The sequence below is a fragment of the Ambystoma mexicanum genome, chromosome 7p (genome assembly GCF_040938575.1).
Source record: "Ambystoma mexicanum isolate Mex_15411 chromosome 7p, UKY_AmexF1_1, whole genome shotgun sequence".
NCBI lineage: Eukaryota > Metazoa > Chordata > Amphibia > Caudata > Ambystomatidae > Ambystoma > Ambystoma mexicanum.
Window position 1 is genome coordinate 208218994 of NC_090939.1, and position 12301 is coordinate 208231294.

Sequence of the window (12301 nt, forward strand, 5' to 3'; positions counted from 1 at the left end):
GATGGCAACTTTCCTTGTGGTTATTCCAACATAAAATTTCTGACCGGGCACTGGATTAAATACACAGCATTTTTGTGATACAAATTGGTATGTGATCCTAATGCTCAATGCATGTTGTCTTGAATAAATGTGCTTGTGATGCAAAATTCACTAACATTGCAATTCCTGCAAGGGAAGTGTCCCACTACTGGGCGGTATGGGAGGTTCCAACATTCCCAGAGAGTAAATTCGTGAGCTGGTTCCTGGAAAGCGTGAATGCACCACTTTGTCCTGGATGTTCCTACCTCTCTTGAGGGCAAATAGAGGGGATTGGGAGATGCAACCTGCACTGGAGACTAAACCCAATACTTCTTAACAAGTTGCTTGACTTGGGAGGTATGTTGTGAGAAGAAGCCGGTTTTGGCTGTTGTAATATTAAAAGGTCAAGATCAGTGTAATGCAGTAAACCCATGTGTATAGATAGATCGGAGAAGCCTTTAAATAACATGGTTGTAGGATTCTCATTTGAAGAAATAAACCCACAAGAGCCAGTGACTGTACAATCATTTCTTATATTTCCGCACATGCTTTGGTGTTGGAAACAAAAGAAGTGATGGAAACGCTGATGCTTTGCAAAAGCACTCCTAATCGAAATGTACCAATGCAGGAAGGGGTCTTCGTGATTCAGCAATGCACTGTGCGATGGAGTATCCACTCTTGTTGCATGGCATGAACCATGTCCATTGCTGCTGAGGGGAAGCAGACGCAGAATACAGGGTGAGAAAGGAGCATATATGTTTGTGCACAGGCCACAGTTCCAAAATCCAAGTTGGCGGTTGAACAAGATAACGACTTGGCTTGCTGCACTTTGCAATGTGGCGTTCAGTTAAATAATGCAAATGATTCCAAGTACCAGGCCTGACTAAACAAAAAACCCCACCAAGATCTAATAATGTCACACATCATTTCTTTGTTATGAGAGGGACATATCATGGGAAGAGTCGAAACATTATACAGATAACAGCATTTTCCAGCAGCAGGGATCATTTTAATATATTTTAATATTTTCACTGAACCGTCACCACTGATTTAATGAGCCCCATACACAGTCGCCCCCACAATTCTGGAAACATGAAACAGGCTAATGTCAGAATCAATATTTTGTTTTACTAAAATAAAATCAATGCAAACGTGGTCCACAAGTTTTATCACCACAATATTGCACAATCACAGGAAGCTTGTCTAGCAAAATGAAAATAAACTGCCTGCCTGAATCTCACTATATCTCACACACATACATCCATATGCATTATCAATTCTATATGTTTGATTCTGAATAATAGCCAAGATTCTGCATCTTGTCGGTCACTGTATCTGAATTCTCCTTACTTCAAAACATTTTTAAATTGCACATAAAGCTATATAATAAACCAATCCAAAATGTGCTTTCCCCAATACTACCTAAATATGCTGGAAGCAGAGAACTGCTACATGCATCACCTTTCCCATGTAAATATGGTGCTGTTTTTGCTAGTGTGTGTGTGTGTGTGTGTGTGTGTAGTTTAAAGTAAGCTTACAATGAGTTGCATCATAATTCTGCAGGTTTTGGTTTGGAAAAGCAGTGCTATCAATTCACAATGCACATAATGTCAGTTTGCCCACCCAACCTATATGAATAGTTTTAGGATATTCTGATACAAATTGGAAAGCCCTCCTCTTATATTTTGCAGATTGATACCCACTAGCACACAATTGTTTGTCTTTACTTTGAAATGATCCTTTCAGTTTTTGGAATCCGTGTGGGTCCTCTCAGATTAGAAATGTCCCAGTCAGTAAGGCCCCTTCTGATCTGCTTTCATGATGTTAGAACTGCCTTAGGGGAATAATAACTCATCTTCTGGGAAGAGAGAATCCTCCCTTCTGCAGGCCTGAAGTTGGTCTGTCTCTCAATAATTATTCCATAACGTTTATATTTATGTATGCTCCCATTTATAATCTAAAATATGTTCAAACTTTGTCATCGATGATGCTGCACATCTAAATTGGTCACGTCCTTTCATTGGCTTACCCAACAGTCAGAATCTCCCAGAGAATACTCACCACAAATCTCTATTGGGTAATTATAATTTCTATACATATGGAAAGAAAAAGGTGGGTGCTTAATCTTCACTTAATACTTCTGACTGCAGCAAGAAGCTACCTTGACAAAATATGGGTGTCTGTGATCTCCCAACCCAGACACGTGTCTGGATATTGGGCATGCATGTGTGTCATATTTATTCATAAAGTTATGATTATTTATAATGTTGTTCGATGTAAAAAATAGAATTTGCATTGATTAAATTGAGAGGATTCCCACATTAATGATGCACTGTTTGGGTTTTCTCTCAATCATATTGTTAGAAAACTATGAGCAAAATGTGCTTCTGTGTGTAAAATTTTATGACAAATAATGGATGTATTTAAACATCGCAAAAAGACCTTGTGCTTCAGCACCATTACACATATAAACAAACCTATGTAATTGCTTTAGTCAATGATTAATGTGAGTGAAATGACAGGTCGTCTTTGTTCTATTCGCATTAAGGAGGCCTTATAGTTCCCTTGTTTGTCCATCCTAATGTTAGGAAGTGACATCATAAATGCATTTGACTGTGTTTGAACTAGCAAGATCCTAGCATGTGACTTCTTCCTTGATTGTTTTCTTTTGGGTTGGACCACACATTTGTGCTCAGTGGAATTTAAATATGTCTAGTTTTAGATATGTAGTCTGTGAGTGGCACTAGCCATTGTCATCCTGTGAGTTAATTAGTCATTTTGACAGTAAGATAAACAAAGTTGTACATTCCAGAGGTCAATCAAGTCTTCTCCCCATCAAAATAAAAACACTGGGCCTCATTACGAGTAGGGCGGTAAGGGATACCGGGGACCGTTAAGGAGACCGGTGCCGGTAATCCCTTACCGCCCTACTACGAGTTCCCTTAGCAGGTCCCTCCTTCAATGCCTGGTTTTACCAGCCGTTATGGATGGGACCCACTAAGGGACTTCAGAGCTAATAACGGTACCGCAAATTGCGGTACCGTTATTAGCTACTTCCCCATTCCCATTGTGCCCTATGGGGGCTCAAATGGGAATGGGGAATGTTTTTTTTCAATGGGGACTTACCGGTCCCGCAAAGGTCGGACTACACCGGTAAATCCCCATTGAACGAGACCCTTGCCGGTACCGTTATTGGAGGCAGTCATGGTGCAAATAGCTCCATGACTACCTCCAATCTCGGAATGAGGCCCACTGTGTTCACATGAATTCAGCTTATACGCAGTTCACTGGAGGGCTTAACAAAATAAACATTTGCTAAGCGATAGTAAAACATAATTGATTTCTTATGCATTTAAAGCATCATTTATTATGTTTTAGTCCAACAGTTATGGAAAAAAGGCATACATAGTTGTCACTTCATAGCTCCTCTGCTTTCCGTGAAACACATGCTACATAACAGAAACTTTGAGTACAATGATTGTTCATTTTGGCTTCATTTTTCAGGTACAGCAGGGAGATTTCACGTTGAAATTAAATTAAGATTTTTGTAGCACAGGTCATGTTCTCTTGCTGGCTTAATCATATTTCTCACCCACTTTGGCCTTTTCTAATTTTTGATATGCAGTTCCATGACGTGTAAGGATTGAGCTTTCGGACTGACCTGCTGTTGATGTTATTACGAATTCAGTTTACATAAGAGCTCCTAGTGAATGTGTGAAATGCCATGCAATTGGTTGGATGCTATTTCGGGTGAGATGTGCACATCATAAATAGACAATGGGCCTCATTACGAGGTTGGAGGTAGCCTTGCTGGTAAAACCAGCAAGGCTACCTCCAAACTCGCGTCCGGGTCCGGCACCTCTGAATGGGCAATTACCGGCTTATTCCGGCCCAGCCGGACCCGGTAATTGCCCTTTCGCAGGTGCCGGGCCCGGTACATCCCCATTCTCATTTAAGCCCCATAGGGCTCAATAGGAATGGGGAGGGTGATAGTACCGGCACCGTTAATAATGGTACCGGTGCTGCGATCATATTCTGCTCGCGGGTGCCGGAATGGCCACCAGGTCAGACCTGGTGGCTGCAAGGGCACCCGTGAGCAGAACTCGTAGTATGGTGGTACGGTAGCAACGGTGCCTGTAGCAATACCGGCGTTGTTGTTGCCTTACCATCATACTTGTAATGACTTTTTTCTGGCGCCTCTCCTGCTTAATCGTGCAATACATTTTGTGTCTCTTAATTACTTTGTATGTTCATTTATTGTTACATAGGAGAGTGTAGGTGTTTGGAGACCACAAAGGATAAGATTTAGAGAGGGCTGGCATTGGAAGGTGGAGGAAGCTGAGCTGAAGCAGGTGAAAGTAGACTGGCGTGAGAATGAGAGAAAGAGTTGGATGAGGATGTGGTAAAGATCAAGGAGGGGGTGGAGACCAAAGTGGTGGTGAGGAATGGAGAAGAGAAGAGTAGATACATCAAAGAATGTGAGGTGACTGGAGGAGAAATTATAAGGAAAAGGACTGAGAGAGAACTTGGAGGTAACAGCATGAGAGACTGAGAGCATAGTATGGAGGAGACTGGGGATGACTTCAGAGGAGAGGTTGACAGTTATGAGAAAGATGTTGGAAAAGAAGGAGGACAAATGAGAAAGGAAATGAGAGATGGATAGAGTAAATGTGAAGAAGCAGGGATCCTACAAGTCTGACAGGAAGGAGGGCTGGAGTTATGAGCATGTGGGAAAGTGTCATTGTGGTTTAGGAGGAGTTACAGAACGGGTGTGGTGCAGAGGAGAGGAGGGGAAAGACAGGTTTCCTTAGGCACAGAACTATTATGTATTGTTCAGGAGGTAGATGAGGATGGGCTGTTGGGGGTTAGATCCAGGATCCTGTTACAGCTAAGTGAAATTTGCCTGACTCAGTCAGTAGACAAACAGAGGTGGCCAGCCTCCTCTTCGAAGCTCTGAGGGTTAGCCTGGAAGTATCCAGACCTGTCATTTACTGCTGCCTGGGCTTAACATGCAAATGTATGTTGGCCTGAGACCCAAGTGAAATAATCTTCCACAAGTTCTAGGTGAGAAGCATAGAACCAAACCAAGTAAATCGGGAGCTAAGAAAGATGGAGGTCGACTCGTGAACCCCCTATTCTTTGAGTGATCTAGAAGGGAAGAAGAGTACTGGCAAGAGAACTCCTGATTGAGGATTGTGAAGCCCAGAAACCCCTGTGGTTTGAATTTCCCAAAGGGAAGCTATGCTGTTGTTGAACAACATTTCCATTATTTTGCCCACTTATGTAAGAAGCTCAAATAAATCAGTACATCGAAAGCCTTACTTCTTATTTTCCACAATAATCTCCCAAGTGAAACAATCTCCCACAAGTCCAAGGTGAGAAGCATAGACCCAAACCAAGTAAATCAGGAGCCAAGAAAGTAGGAGGTGGACTCGTGAACCCACTATTCGGTGAGTGATATAGAAGGCAAGAAGAGTACTGGCAAGAGAACTCCTGATTGAGGATTGTGAAGCCCAGAAACCCTTGTTGTTTGAATTTCCTAAAGGGAAGCTATACTGTTGTTGAACAGCATTTCAATGAATTTGCCCACTTATGTAAGAAGCTCAAATAAATCAGTACCTCTCAAGCCTTACTTCTTATTTTTGCCTCATATTAAACCTGTTTGTGTATTTTGCAGTGGCGCTGTCTCATACATGCTAACATTACCCATTCCATTTGGGAGGGGTAGTACAGCCCTGATTTTAGCTTTGCATTCTGGGACTTGTAGCTCTGGCTATTATAAACCCAGGACTACATGTCCCAGAATGCATAGTTAAATCTAGCATTGGACTAGCATTTTCCAAATGGAAAGGATAATGTTGGTACGTATGCCATCTCTTTACTTATTATGTTGTATTGCATTTTATAATTTGCATTACAACAGACCAAAGGCAAAACACTAAATAAATATTGGAAAATTGGAAATTGGCCTTTCACCACAAAATCGATGCCTGCCCCCGTATGAAGCTAGTTTCAACCTGTGTAGGGTCAATGGGCCTATGTATCCCTAGGTGTGTGCAGTGCACCAAAGCTTGAGGTATGATTGGAGGGGTTTGCTGTGGGTCCCCCTCTTCGCCCAGATCCAATCCCACCAACCACCACCCCCGCAGATATCTCTTCTGTGAATGAGGTACTTGAGATTTGAGAATTGGTTGTGTCCAAAGTGTCCTGTTGAATCTGCGCACCAATTATGTTTGTGAATTGGCCCGATCGTGCGTACAAAGAGAAGACATACAAGACACTAGCATTCTTTGTTGATGTTGAACGTGAAACTTTCCAGGGCCTACAATATATGAAGTTGTGTTTCCATTGACGTCTTGTATTCCTATTTTTGTAAAGTTTTGCCACTGAAAGGAATGTGTGTGTGGTGTGCAGTTAATCAAGAAGTCGCTGTTTAAAAAAAAATCATTACAATAAGAATGTTGGTGTAAGGAAAGCATTCTAAGCACGTCACACGGGATGTTTAACATAAGTAAAAGAAGCTCTCTCTGTGAAGCTTCCATGTGTATACACAGTCTGCAGTCGCCCCAAAATCAGGAGGCTGTCTTAAATCTCTACTCTCCAATAAAACTGTGTTTTTCCACAGACTTGGGGCCTCATTACAGTTTTGGCGGTCTAGAAATAAGGGTGCCGGTAGCAACAAACTGGCACCCTTTCCGGACCTCCAAACAAAGAGTTTGCCATTAGTGGCAAGGATCTCCCAGCAGGTGTAACCTGCTGGGAGTTCAGGACCCTACCATCAGTGTTTTCACTGAAGCATTGCACCGTTAGCAACGGTGCCGGTGCTTCAGTGATCCCATACCCCGTGGAGTCCCATGGGACTCCATGGGAATGGGGATTTACTATTTCTGCCGCCACTTGTGATATCCCGGTGGCACCGGGAAGTCAGGCGGTGGAAACAGTGTTGCAGGGTTGGCTTACTCTCCTAAAACAGTAAACATAAGGGAAGTGTAAGGTCATGGATTTTAGAAAAATGTAACTCTTATGCGTCGCAATACTGTACTTAGCAGTAATGTGGGTGTCATGAATATGGGCATAGCTGTGAAACTGTGGTATTTTAAATACCTCTTGTTTTTAAAATACCACCTAAATGTGAGTTAGTATTGCATAGGACATTTGAGGCATTGGTTGATTATGTATTAATAGTACGTGGATAGTATTCCATGAGGAAAATAGATGTAATAGTTCTGACAATGAGGCCTGTGTGTGTGTGTATCCAACTGAAGCTGGCTGCCACAAGAAAGCAGGCACCCACATAAAATTCCTTATCACTTCTGTTGAAGGTGAGCAAAGCCTTAAACATTGCTATTTTAGTCCTTTGTGAATGCTGTTGTTTTGCTAGGAAAGCATCATGATTCATTTATTGTTGGCTCAGATATAAAAGTCAATGTTCATCCATCTGTCCCAGCCAAGTGAGCACAAGTCATGTCTGATTCTTACAGTCAATCCAGAATTTTCAGGCAATGAAAATATGCATTCTGGTACTTGTAGTTTAACTTCTTCATAGAATTGGAGATTTCTTACAGCAACCTCTGTATATTGTCATTGGTATTGCACCTCTCCATAAAATAATGCATGTAATGCTATGTAGTGCTCAGTTTTCACGGTTTACATGTCTAAATGTTATTGCACTAAATGCAGTCAATGTTATTTCTTGTTGCATTATGCCGATGTAATCCAATAATGACTTGTTTAACTCTGGTGTACTATAACATGTCACGTGTATGTGTCACTTTCAAAGCTGGGGCCCATAGTGGGAGTTGGGATATATTTGGGCTACTTTCTTGGCCCCGTTGGGTAGGTTTCCCTTTCTGGATACTGTTTCAATACAAGCATTTTTGGGATAAGTGCAGCACCACTGACAACACATAAGAAATCTGATAGGACCTGTGTATGTTCTTAGTGGCACTGCAACTCTCCAAAAATATTGCTTGTAATGCTCAGATCCCAGGGTTTTCATATCTGCCTTACGTTTTCATTGATGGAAAAACGTTTGTGCTCTGAGTGTGTTGTGTATGGCATTCAAACATTTCTATCTCTTTTGGAGAGATAGAAATTATAAATAGCATCACAGTGTCATGAATGACCTTTATATCAATTGGGCATTCCACTGCTCCTTATCAAAACATGATTTATATGCAGTTCAAAACAAGAACATCCTGTTTATGAATTTGGGATGCACTTTGAAATGAGTATTTGACCATTTAAAATCTGGGGCCCAGTAGTGATCTTACTTTGCTGAGTAGTCACAGGGAGTTGGGCTTTATTTGTTCTACTTCCCTGGCCCTGTTGAGTTACAGGTAGGTTTACGTTTCTAGATACTGTTACAATACAGTCATTCTTTTGTGGAGAGGTGCAATTCCACTGACAACATACAGAGGCCCTCACAAGAAATCTGTGAGGACCTCTGTGTGTAGTCAATATTACTGCACCTTTACAAAAAATAATAATTGGAATGCAATGTAATGTTATCTGCCTTACGTTTTTATTGTTGAAAAAAATGTTTGTGCTCTGAATGTATTGTGTACATCTTTCAAGCATTTCCACCTCTGTTGGAGGGATTGAAAGTAAAAATAGTATCACATGGCCATGAATGACCTGCATATGCATTGTACATTCCCCTGCTCCCGATCGAAATATGATTTATGTGCATTTCAAAACACATCCCGTTTCTGATTTTGGGATGCACTTTGTAATGGGTAGAAATGTCCTTTGTCCCACTGCTTTGTGCAATTGCATAAAACGTGGGGAAATGGATTTCAGAATGTGTTCATCTATGACTATGAAGAAATGCCAGATTTCCTTTGAGGGCATCTGCACCAGGTTGAAAATGAGCACCATTGAGAGAACACATACAATATAGGACAACTATGGTTCACTGTGATTTTATTGCCAAAATAACAGTGACGTACAATTACAAAGTGTAATAAATATAGCATGAAAAAATATTTAAATGCATTTTACAGTGTACATTGTAAAAATACCTATTTTTGGTTGGGACTCCTCGAACCCCATGACCTCTCCTACTTCTAAACTCTCCTTGTTTCCCTCCCCTTTATCCAAATCTTAACCTAAATCTGTTTGTTTTACATCTCAAGCCCACCCCTCTCATTACATTTTCTTTTCTTTATTTTGATATTTTTTCTGCTTTTAGGTATTTTCTACCCACTGTTATTTCTTCCAATATTTTTCCATCTTTGTAAATTAATTTTTTATTATTTTCTGCAGTATTGTCACTGGATACCGACAACTACGACCAGGCTGCAATTTTCATAAAACCAACAGATGTACTCCCCACTTGTGCTGTTGATGCTTTTCCTCCTTGTGCTGTCCCACCCACTCCCTTGTGCCTTCCCCCTCCTCTCGTTGCGCTGTCCCTCCTCACCATTTGTGCTGGCCATCCACCCCCTTTGCGCTGTCCCTCCTCTGCCACTTGCACTGTCTCTCTTCACCCCTTGTGCTGTTGATCCATCCCTTTTGCGCTTTTGCTCTGTCCCTTTTGCAATGTTGCTCTGACCCTTTTGTGCTGTCGTTCTGTCCCTTTTGCGCTGTCATGTCATCCTTGTGTGCTGTTACTCCTTCCGCCTTGCTCTTTTGCTCCTTGCCCTTGTGCTGTCGCCCCTTGCTCTATCGCTCCTCCCCCCTTGCTCTTTCACTCTTTCCCCATGCTTTGTCGCTTCTTCCCCCTTGTGCTGTCACTCCTTCCTCCCTCTGCTGTTGCTCCTCCCTCCCATTTGCACTGCCACTCCTTCCTTCAGAGGTTGTACAATGTTGCTGTGAACTGTTGCTGGCCTAGTTTTCTTCGATTGGATCTATTAATTTTTTTAAACTTTTTAATTTATTTTCATGATGAAGTTAAACAACAACCAACAACTGGACATTGGCCCATACGTATCTTCAAAAATGACAGTCACAGCATACGAGTGTTCAGAATAATACTACGTTTGGACCAGTATGTCCAGACATGATGATGCCAACGTATCATTTTACAACAGTAGATCCCACTCATGTACACCGTACAATGAACGATAGCCCACGTTGAACAGTGTCAGAAAAGAACAAAGAACATACAACTAGTAGGAACATTGGGACCTTCATGTCTAGGTCATCCTGCCTTATATTTCCAGATCTGCCCATCTATACCAAATTTTATTATGCTTCTTCGGACATCCCTTCGCCCTGTAGACCCGCTCTTCCAAGGACATGGTAATGTCTGCATCCAGTTTCCATTTTGAAATACGGGGAGCTTCCTCTGTCTGCCAGCGCTGCGCAATGTTATTCTGGGCAGCCGCAAAGGCCACTGCAAGAAGAAGTTTTGCGTATTTCACCACCTGCATCTCTCCCCGGATGACCAGCAGTAGTAACTTGGGATCAACTGGGATTTGCTCATTGAGGACCCTAGATAAATGTTTCACCACTGCGGACCAATATGCCTGTATTGCGCGACATTGCCAAATTGTGTGCATGAATGTGCCCACAGCTGTTTTGAAGACAATAAGGGCCTGATTCATGGAATTTTGCACAGAAATCACGATCACGCAAGTGCTGCACGCTGAGAAGGACACTGCGCGAGCCCGCGCGCAGAAAGAAAAATGCGTGCAACACATATTCATGGAATTGTTTGCCCAAAGTAACCGTATTCGCAATTGTCTCAGCTGGAACGCCCCGACATGCCCACACACAAAGCAGGAAACTGCCAGATCAGCTACCTTTGCACGTCCCCCAGGCGCTAAAACACGCACCCTTCAAACAGTGCGTGGGGTCCCTCACAAGCTAGCCTGCGACTCTGGGAGCATGCACGGGGTTCGCCATAACTGTATCAGGCACCCCGACAACATGCGTATGAAAAATCGTAACTCAGCAATAACTTGCAAAATGTGCATGTGAACCCACGTAAAACATTCCTGTACTCCGCTACACAGCTTACATGCACCCCTACATTACATCAGAACCCTGATTGAGTACACACATCCCGAAATACAACATGAAATCCCACCTGCGTGTTGAAAATTCTACGCGCAAATGTACTTACTACAGCCTTCAGATGGCAGATCCTATGAAGGACTTGCGTGGCCATTTCCCAGCCAAGATGTTGTGCGATCGATTCCATAAATACGTCTTTTTCCGCACAATAGTGGGCGTGCGAGGGACTGCCTGCCTCTCGAAACGCCCACTTCTTCGCAAGTTAGTCCTCATTTCTGGTGTTCTGACCCCCCTTCCCAGCCCTCTTTGCAGGCCATGCCCACCCTCTGCATGGAGCTTCGCGCAAGGCCTGCAACGGGTCGCACAGACTTGCCAGGCCAGTGCGAAATCCACGCAAGTCCAGGAACAGTGCAGCGCATTCCATTCCATGAATCGACAAACAGGGTTGCGCTCATAGATTGTCTGCAGATTGGGCACAAGTATGCTATTTTCTGTGCAATAAATTCCATGAATCAGCCCCTACGGATGCTTTTATGGAGTTTGTCCAGAGCATAATATAGTCTGTATAAGTATTTTAGTTGTGTTAACCGCAGTTGGGCAGTAATAATATAATCCAAGGCATGTGTTAAAACTTCCCCCCATTTCTTCTCTTCTAGATGGCCCAGACCAGCGGCCCATGTTTCCCTTACTTTGAGACCTGACGGGTTAGTAAAAGAGGTTATTGCTTGATACAGTACAGAGACTGCTTTCAGAGGTATTGTTTCAGCAATAACAGTAGCTTCCAATGGGGATGGAGTAGGCAGCACTCTCAGATCCAGAATCTGAGACTTTAGGGCATGTGTCAGCTGTATGTACCTATAGAACTCCCTCCGCAGCAGGACATACGTTTGTGTTAGTCTACCGAATGGGATGAATTGTCCGTCCTCAATGATGACCCTTAAGTACACAACGTTATTGCTCATCCAACCTCGGCTCAGTCCATCTTTTTGAACCTCTGATAGGACCCTATTGTCCCAGAGCAGCATGTCTAGAGTTACAATCTGTTTCCAGCCCATTTTTTAAAAAAACCTTCTCTTGGATGTAAAGTACCAGAGTCAAGGCGGTAGGCACTGCAGCTAATCGTCCACCACCGTATAGGACCAGGAGCTGGGTACAAGGCAGCATCCAACTAATATCACATCTGACATGTGGTAGCCAGCAATTGGCAACGGCCAAGTGTGAAGCCCAAAAATATGCATGGATATTTGGTAGCCCAATGCCACCCTCCCAGACTGAACAGCAAAGCATCTGCAGGGCAATATGCCACTGAGGAGTTTGCCAA

General features: G+C 42.8%; 1 long non-coding RNA gene across 3 annotated transcripts in view; it reads right to left on the minus strand.

The window, feature by feature from the left end:
* Positions 1-559: 559 nt before the first annotated feature.
* LOC138525833 (uncharacterized) overlaps positions 560-12301 on the minus strand; it is a 386875-nt gene continuing 375133 nt past the window's right edge. For all 3 annotated transcript variants that reach the window (XR_011283447.1, XR_011283446.1, XR_011283445.1), the window contains exon 3: positions 560-725. This is a non-coding gene — a long non-coding RNA (uncharacterized lncRNA). The remainder of the gene's footprint in view (positions 726-12301) is intronic.